The sequence below is a fragment of the Arachis ipaensis genome, chromosome B07, assembly GCF_000816755.2.
Source record: "Arachis ipaensis cultivar K30076 chromosome B07, Araip1.1, whole genome shotgun sequence".
NCBI lineage: Eukaryota > Viridiplantae > Streptophyta > Magnoliopsida > Fabales > Fabaceae > Arachis > Arachis ipaensis.
Window position 1 is genome coordinate 105660540 of NC_029791.2, and position 8748 is coordinate 105669287.

The following is an 8748-nucleotide window of genomic DNA, read 5'->3' on the forward strand; positions in this document are numbered from 1 at the left end:
AAGAACAGCTTGAAGGTCAAGATGAACGTGAAGAACAAATTTTTTGAAAATTTTTTTTAATAACTAAATAAAAATAAATAACCTCTTAATTTATGGAAAAGAAAAAATAAAAACAAAAATAAAAACAAATAAACAAGCAAAAATAAAAAAATATTTACAATAACCAATAATAAGGCACACGTTTGCAATTCCCCGGCAATGGAACCATTTTGACGTTAGGGATTTTTGCCAGTAAAGAAGTTCATAAAAACAGTCGCGTTGTAGATATAGTCTCTAAACCGACAGAAATCCCTTCGTACAAACGTTTTGGTTGTCACAAGTAACAAACCCCTTTGAAATTGATAACCGAGTATTCAAACCTTGGGTCGTCTTCTCAAGGAATTGCAGGGAAGTATGTTCTTATTATTGGTTATGAGTTTTGTAAATTGGGGGGTTTTGGAAGTAAGGTGGGAATATGTTATATGACAAGTAAAATAAAACAATAATAATAAAATCTCTTGGCAAAGTATTAGAAATTGGAAGTCCAGACCAAGTTATCCTTATCAATGATAATGAAAATTGAATTTTAATTCCACTTAGTCAACTTTTACTAAAGTAAAAGAAAGTCAAGGGATTAATTAGTTTGATCTTCGAATCCTATTTATTTCTTAAGAAAAGATTGGGATTATTGAAGTTCAACTCAATTGGCAAGATAACAATTAACAATTATGCTATTGAGTTGGATAATTTCTGAGTTACTGATTTCTTAACCAAGACCAAAAGGAAAAATATCTAATTTAAATTAAAAGCATTCATATAAATAAAGCAAAACAAAATTAAGTCTGAAAATACCTCGAATTGCATTCACAAAAGAACTTAAATCTGACATACAAATTAAATTGGAAAAATAAATAAAAATAAAGAACCTGGATTGAGAGTCACTCCTAAAACTAAGAGAAGTCCTAAATCCTAAGAGAGAGAGAGAGGAGAAAACCTCTCTCAAAACTAATCTAAATCATGAGAAGTGAATTATTAGAGCCCCCCTATGAATGGATGTATTCCCCCACTTTATAGCCTCCAATCTGTGCTTTCTGGGCCGAAAACTGGGTCAGAAACAGCCCAGAAATCGCCCCCTGCGTATTCTAGTATGTTCAGGTCGCGGACAAGTGACGCGGAGGCGTCGTCCACGCGGCCGCGCGGATTGAAGTTCGCAGATGCGACGCGTCCGCGTGGATCACGCGTTCGCGTCGCCTAGCGTTAGGGCAACTATGGCATATTATATATCAAATCGAAGCCCCGGACGTTAGCTTTCCAACGCAACTGGAACCACGGCGTTTGGACCGCTGTAGCTAAAGTTATAGCTGTTTTAGTGTGAAGAGGTCAGGTTGGACAGCTTAGCAGTTTCTCCAACTTCTTGTATTCCTTCCATTTTTGCATGCTTCCTTTCCATTCTCTGAGCCATTCCTGCCCTGTAATCTCTGAAAACACTTAACACACATATCAAGGCATCTAATGGTAATAAGAGAGGATTAATAATAAACAAATATAAGATCAAAGAATCATGTTTTCAATCATAGCACAAAACCAGGAAGGAAAATGTAGAACATGCAAATAGTATGAATAAGTGGGTAAACAGTTGATAAAAACCACTCAAATGAACACAAGATAAACCATAAAATAGTTTTTTATCATATACATTCGAGCCAATTCCTCTATTGTGCAACTTATTCGGATAGGAAGAAAATGAGCTGATTTCGTCCATCGATCCACAACCACCCAAATAGCGTCATAACCAGATCGGGTTCTAGGCAAACCTATCACAAAATCCATTGCGATACTCTTCCACTTCTATTGTGGAATTTTCAAAAGTTGAAGGATCCCTGATGGTCTTTGATGCTCAATCTTAACCTTCTGACACGTTAAATATTTAGATACATGCAATGCCACATCATTCTTCATACCTGGCCATTAGAACATCACTTTCAGATCCTGATACATTTTAGTACTCCCCTGGTGAATTGAGAATCCACTCTTATGAGCTTCCTTCAAAATACTCTGTCGCAAGTCTCCGATATCTGGCACAATAATTCGATTCTTGAACCTCCACAAACCATCCTGTCCTTCTGACACTCTCCACTGTTTCCCCTGTTCGACTGCTGGTAATACCTTACGTAATGCTTCACTGTCTCGATGAGCCTTCAGAAGTTCTGATTTAAAATCACTTGAAATCTGCAACTGACTCAAACACAAAATTCTAGATTCTTTTCTAATTGCCAAATTTAAACCTTGAAATGCCTTCAGTAATTCTTCTTCCCGTAGCATCCTCCAAGCTGCATATAAAGATTTCTGACTCAAAGCGTCCGCCACAACGTTCACTTTTCCTGGATGATAATTCAATTCAAAATCATAATCTTTCAGAATCTCCATCCACCTCCTCTAACGCATATTCAACTCTTTCTGCTCAAAAAGATACTTCAAACTCTTATGGTCTGAGAAAACAAGGAACTTAACGCCATAGAGGTAGTGCCTCCAAATCTTTAATGCAAACACAACAGCAGCAAGTTCCAAATCATGTGTCGGGTAGTTCATCTCATGCGGCCTTAACTGATGTGAGGCATATGCTACAACATTCTGGTGCTGCATCAAAACGCACCCTAAACCTTTCAGCGATGCATCACAGTACACTTCAAACGGTTCACTTGGTTCAGGTAATACCAACATGGGTGCAGTAGTCAACCTGTGCTTCAGTGCTTGAAAACTCTCCTCAGACTCTGGAGTCCAGATAAAAGGTGTATCCTTCCTAGTCAACTTAGTTAAAGGTAAAGCGAGCTGTGAAAATCCTTTAATGAATCTGCGATAATACCCCGCCAAACCTAAGAAACTCATGATCTCTGTTACGGAAGTTGGTCGCTCCCAATTCATCACTCTTCCACCTTAGCAGGATCCACAGCTATCCCCTGCTTACTCACCACGTGGCCGAGAAACTTCACTTCACTCTTCCAGAACTCACATTTAGATAACTTAGCATATAACTTCCTATCTCTCATAATTTGCAGCACAGTTCGCAAATGATCAGCATGTTCCTCTTCAGTGCTAGAGTAAACAAGAATGTCATCAATGAAGACAATAACAAATTTGTCCAGATACGGTCGAAAAATCCTGTTCATATAATCCATAAATACTACCGGGGAATTAGTTAACCCGAAAGACATCACTGTATACTCATAATGACCATAACACATCCTGAAAGCAGTTTTCGGAATATCATCGTCTCTAACCCTTATCTGATGATACCCGGATCGCAAATCAATCTTAGAAAACACACCGGCACCCTGTAACTGATTTATTAGATCGTCGATTCTAGGCAACGGATATTTGTTGTTCACAGTGATCTTGTTCAACTGCCGATAGTCGACACACAACTGCATACTCCCATCCTTCTTCTTTACCAGTAACACTGGCACTCCCCACAGAGAAACACTTGGTCGGATAAAATGCTTACCCAACAGATCTTCCAACTGAGCTTTCAGTTCAGCCATTTCTAAAGGTGACATCCTATAAGGAGTAATTGAAATTGGACCAGCTCCAGGCACTAACTCAATTGCGAATTCAACTTCCCGGTTAGGTGGAAATTCATTAATATCATCCAGAAACACATCTGGAAATTCGCATACAACGAGAATCTGCTCTAAACTCTGATCATCACCTGATACTCCCGCGGTTAATAACATAATACCTTGACATTCAGTTCCAGAATAGTTTACTATCATAGAATTCAAATAGTAACTATTCACCACAACCGGTGCTTCCGACCCTTCCGGCATAAACTGTACTGACTTCTCAGAACAATCAAGCAAAATATGATTCTTGGATAACCAATCCAATCCCAAGATGAGATCAAGACCAGTCATAGGCAAACAAATTAAATCTTGCACAAATTCACGCTGTTGCACTCGAAAGGGAACTTGCGGACATCCTATCCTAGTCACTATAGCTTCATTAGTAGCATTATATACTTTCAAATCATAACCTAAGACCACCATTCTCAATCCTAACTCATTGGCCTTTTCAAATGCAATAAATAAATGACTTTCTCCTGAATCAAATAAAGCATTTAAGATTTTACCAGCCATTTCACAATTACCTCTAATCAGTGTCTCAAATCCCTCAGTACCGATGGTAGAAGTGGTGTATACTCTCCCCAACTGCTGCACTCTACCAGTCAAATACTTCTTCTTCTCTAGGCAATTACTAGCTATATGCCCGGGCTATCCACAGGAATAGCACACTCCAAGTCCTAATCTGCACGGAACTCCAAGATGATACTTTCTGCACTTCTGATAATTCAGATCCTATTGTGGCTGCTTCCTAAACCCTTTTCCTTGATTAGCAGTAATATTCGGCCTTCTGTAATTACCTTGACCCTGAGTCTGCTGTGGAACAAAGCCTCCACGCTTAAAATTCCTACCTCTCGGAGCAAAATTCCTCCCTGAAAGCCTTTGAAAAGGCACCCTCAAACTCCCTTTCTCTGCTGCCGCCTTCCTCACACAATCCTCAGCCACCCTACTCTTATTCACCAATTCAGAAAACACCCTGATCTCCATTGGGGCAACGAAACTCAGAATATCACTCCGTACACCTCCCTCATATTTAATACATTTCCATTCAGCAAAATCTTCAGGCGCACCTTGACAGATACGAGAAAAGCGACATAACTCCTCAAATTTACTAGTATACTCAGCAACAGTCATCTGTCCCTGTTTTAACTATATTAATTCAAGTTCCTTGGCATTTTTGGCTGAATAAGGAAAGTATTTCTTATAGAACTCTGTTCGGAAAACCTCCCAAGGAATCGCAGCACCATCAGGCTGCAGGATACATCGTGTTCCCTGCCACCAATACTGAGCTTCACCTTGCAACTGATAAGTTCCAAATTCAACCCATTGCTCTTCAGGAACCTATTGGGCCTGCAACGCCCTTTCCATAGCTTGAATCCAATTATCTGCATCAGTGGGATTTGAGATTCCCCTAAAAATCGGAGGGCAAACTTTTAGAAATGTAGCAAGTGTCATAGGACCATCCTCATCATTATTATTCCCATTATTACTCTGATTTATCTGATTACCCAGTACCTCAGCTATTGCCTGCATAGCTGCAGCCATATTTCCTAGGGCAACCATAAAGTTTACTGGATCAGTCCCTATGGGGGCAGGAGTAACAGTGCCTGTCCTACCTCTACCTCGCCTGCGACCGCGTTCGCGAGTCAACATCTGGTCCCTATACACACCAAATAAGTGATATTAAGTTGATCAGTTTCAATATCGCAGGTCTAATGCTTTAAGTTCCAAATGCATGCTCACAAACATTTATGCCATATATCAATCAGATATCCTAATAGCACATACACACATATACAGAGAATGCATAAAAGTACAATCAGTTCGTCTTTCAGGCTCTATAGGAACAAACTGCTCTGATACCATAATGTAACACCCTACCACGCTAAGCTTTACGCTTAAGTCGTAAAATGAAGGTGGTGTGGTATTACGACCTCTAAAATAAAATGAGTACATATAATAGCAGAAGAATTATAATATGCTAGGAGCCTTGAAGAATAGGGGAAATAAAAATCGCGAGATAAAAGCGCAACGCTCAAGGAACGAGTTAACTTGCGTGCTAAGAAAACCATAACTATCAAACATAAGATAACAGAAGTAGGAATATAGTGCCAAAGATACAAAATAACAAGCTCCTAAATCAGCCTGCGAAGTCAAGACTGGCCTGAGAATATTTACACATATATACATACATATCCAAAACCCAAAAGTACATATACACAATCCTGGCTCTCCATAAACCTCTAAGAGGATCAAAAAGGATTATGCGGAGAGAAAGCTAAGTACATATATATATACATCACTATACAACAAAACTATACAACAATACTATCCAATAACCCCTCCGCTTTAAGAGTCCAGACGCCTAACGAGATGGCTCCCGACATGCATCTGAAAAATAACAACATAGTATGGAATGAGAACCGGAGGTTCTCAGTATGGTAAATGTGCCACACACATAAGATATAAGGTTTTGGGAATGCCAGAGGCAATCCTAGAACGCCGACACTCAGATTATAGAGCTTAAGGTATTAAACAGAAGCCATAAAAGGTGGTTTACTAAGGATATTTAAACCTAACCTAACTTAAACTTAAATCTAAATCCCATTCTACCATTTCTCCATACCTCCAACTCCATCATGCATTTCACAGACAGATAAACAGATAAAGGCAAGCACAAGAAGGTTACAAATACTGCAGGTAACAAATACACATTTAACATGGCAAGTACATTTAGGCACACCCAGTTAAAGCACAAGCAAGTAATTCGAGTAATATGCATATGATTCATGCCTGTCCTATGGATGATGAGGCTCATCTGTCAGTTATCCAGCCAACCCGACAAGTCTGAATTGTCCTTAGACTGTCCCCCGACGTGCATCCCCACGAGTCTATGTATAGCTTTTTCTCAAATAATCAATATTGCTCAATGGAGGTAACATTTCCGGAAATTTATATAGTGCCCGGTCACACTTACATCGTAGGGTCAACAGAGTATCGAGTTTTCAACCTGGTACACATGGTGGCAAGCCACGGTACTTTATCCAGGGAATCTCGTATCTCAGATTATTCAAATTCATAAGCTATATAAATAATTCAATTATAATTCATCAACATCCACATCATTCTCAATCGCTTCTCATTCATCATTATACGTCAATCATATTCAATCCCTATCCTTCATTATCACACCTCCCATTCCGTCCATCAATAGTTCCAATTCAAAATATAATTCATTCTTTTCTAACTGAATCAAACTTAAAACATGCTCATTTTCTTAATAACTCTAAATCAAACCATATAACCTTTGAATATAAATCTTTTTAGATAATCATATAAACAAAATCTCTAATTTTTATAAAATTTCGGCAGCATCTCCTCTAAAACTCGAATTTTGCCACCGTTTTCGGGCCCAAACCTGCTTTCTTTTCAATTCAACATACACTTCATCATCATCATAATAGTCACCACAATAAATCTACCTTAGATCAACAATTATACTCATATAATATTTAAATCCAACAACCAAAATTCAACTAAGGACCATAGTTCATTAATCCTAGGCTTCTAACACAAAATACCTCAAATCAATAATTCACCAAATCATTAGTTAATCAACAAGCACCATACCAACCCTGTTCATCAACAATAACATTCAACGATAATTCTCTCCAAATTAACATAACAACATTCACCATCCAAAATTAATAACTAATTATCCAATAAACTTCAACCAAATATATTCATCGACAAATTACTAAACATTAAACATACACTTGCATTCCAACTTATCCTATGGTCATCTAGCCTAAGTTTTCACAGAATATTATATATTAAATGCAAGAAATCTAAACCATACCTTAGCCGATTCCCAAGTATTATTCCAAGAGAATTTTCCTAAAAGAACACAGCCCTCAAAACCTCAACTAATCCGCTTCCTCCAAGTTCCAGTATTCACAATTTCAAGCTCCAATTATTTATTCACATCCTAATACACATTCATAAAACATATATATCCAATTTAATACTCAAAGCTCAAATTCAATGAAATTAAAATAAAATTATCGTATCCTCACCTTACCCAAGCTTCACATAAGCAAGAGTGAACATTTTTCTCAAGCTAATTGGATCCTAAAACATCAGAAATCAAAGAAATTCAACCTTCCCATTAAAAATTTGAAAATTGGGGGAAAAGAGGGCTAAGAGTGATTAAATATGTTACCAGTAAAATTGTTCTGGTAGAAATATAGAGCTCGATGCGGTGAACGTGTGGCCGCAAACGGTGCGGCGATTGGAGCTCGAACGGAGAAGTTACGGGATTTTGAAATTCACTGTAAAGGTTCGGGAAACTTTTGTCGCTCTTCTCCCCTCCCTCGAAGCGTTTCACGCTGCTCCAGCCAAATGAGGGAGAGAAAGTAGTTTGGCTTCATTTAATGAGTTGGTCCGGTTGGACTGACGGCCCGGTTCGAGTCTGGTTCAACTGGTTCGGCCCGTTCGGTCCAATCTTGGACCGTTTTCTTCGAAATTAGTGTCACAATTCTCGTTTCAACGAGCTCTATCCTAATTTGATATAATTTTCATATTTCTAATCTTTCTTATTAAAAACTAATTTATTGACTAATTATCTACTAATTTAACCGGGGTTTACAAGCAACGTAGAAGATATATAAGCCCAATTAGATTAAACGAGCCCACCACTGATGACCCAAACGAAAAACTAAAATAACGGACTAGCCCACCTCCCTAAATCCAGTTGGGGATCTGTAATATTGGCTCCTTATTCCATTAGTTGGCTCCCCCTTCAACTACCAAGGCAGACAAGGTTACAGAGCTTTGCCAAGTCTGTTCCCTATAACCATCATCTTGTCACTTGTCAATGCATCCTTTCATCTGTATGCATAGATCTGTATGCTATAAATGACCTTAAATAAAAATCCTAAATAACATGATATGAAAGTATTTATTCATATTTTTATATAAATCGAATTTATTGAATTTGAATCAGATTTTTTAGTACTAAATCAAATTAAACAAATTTAATTCGATTTAGTAGGTAAGCATGTTAATAGTTTTGATTTACCAAGGAGGAAAATTCAAAATGTTACTCATGGTTTTATACCCCTATTAAATTGGTATAAATAATTTCGATTCA

At 38.0% G+C, this 8748-nt stretch overlaps 1 long non-coding RNA gene across 2 annotated transcripts in view; it reads right to left on the bottom strand.

The window, feature by feature from the left end:
- The window catches only part of LOC110264317, a 31615-nt gene extending 23680 nt beyond the window's left edge, over positions 1-7935 (bottom strand). For both annotated transcript variants that reach the window (XR_002350261.1, XR_002350260.1), the window contains exon 1: positions 7819-7935. This is a non-coding gene — a long non-coding RNA (uncharacterized LOC110264317). The remainder of the gene's footprint in view (positions 1-7818) is intronic.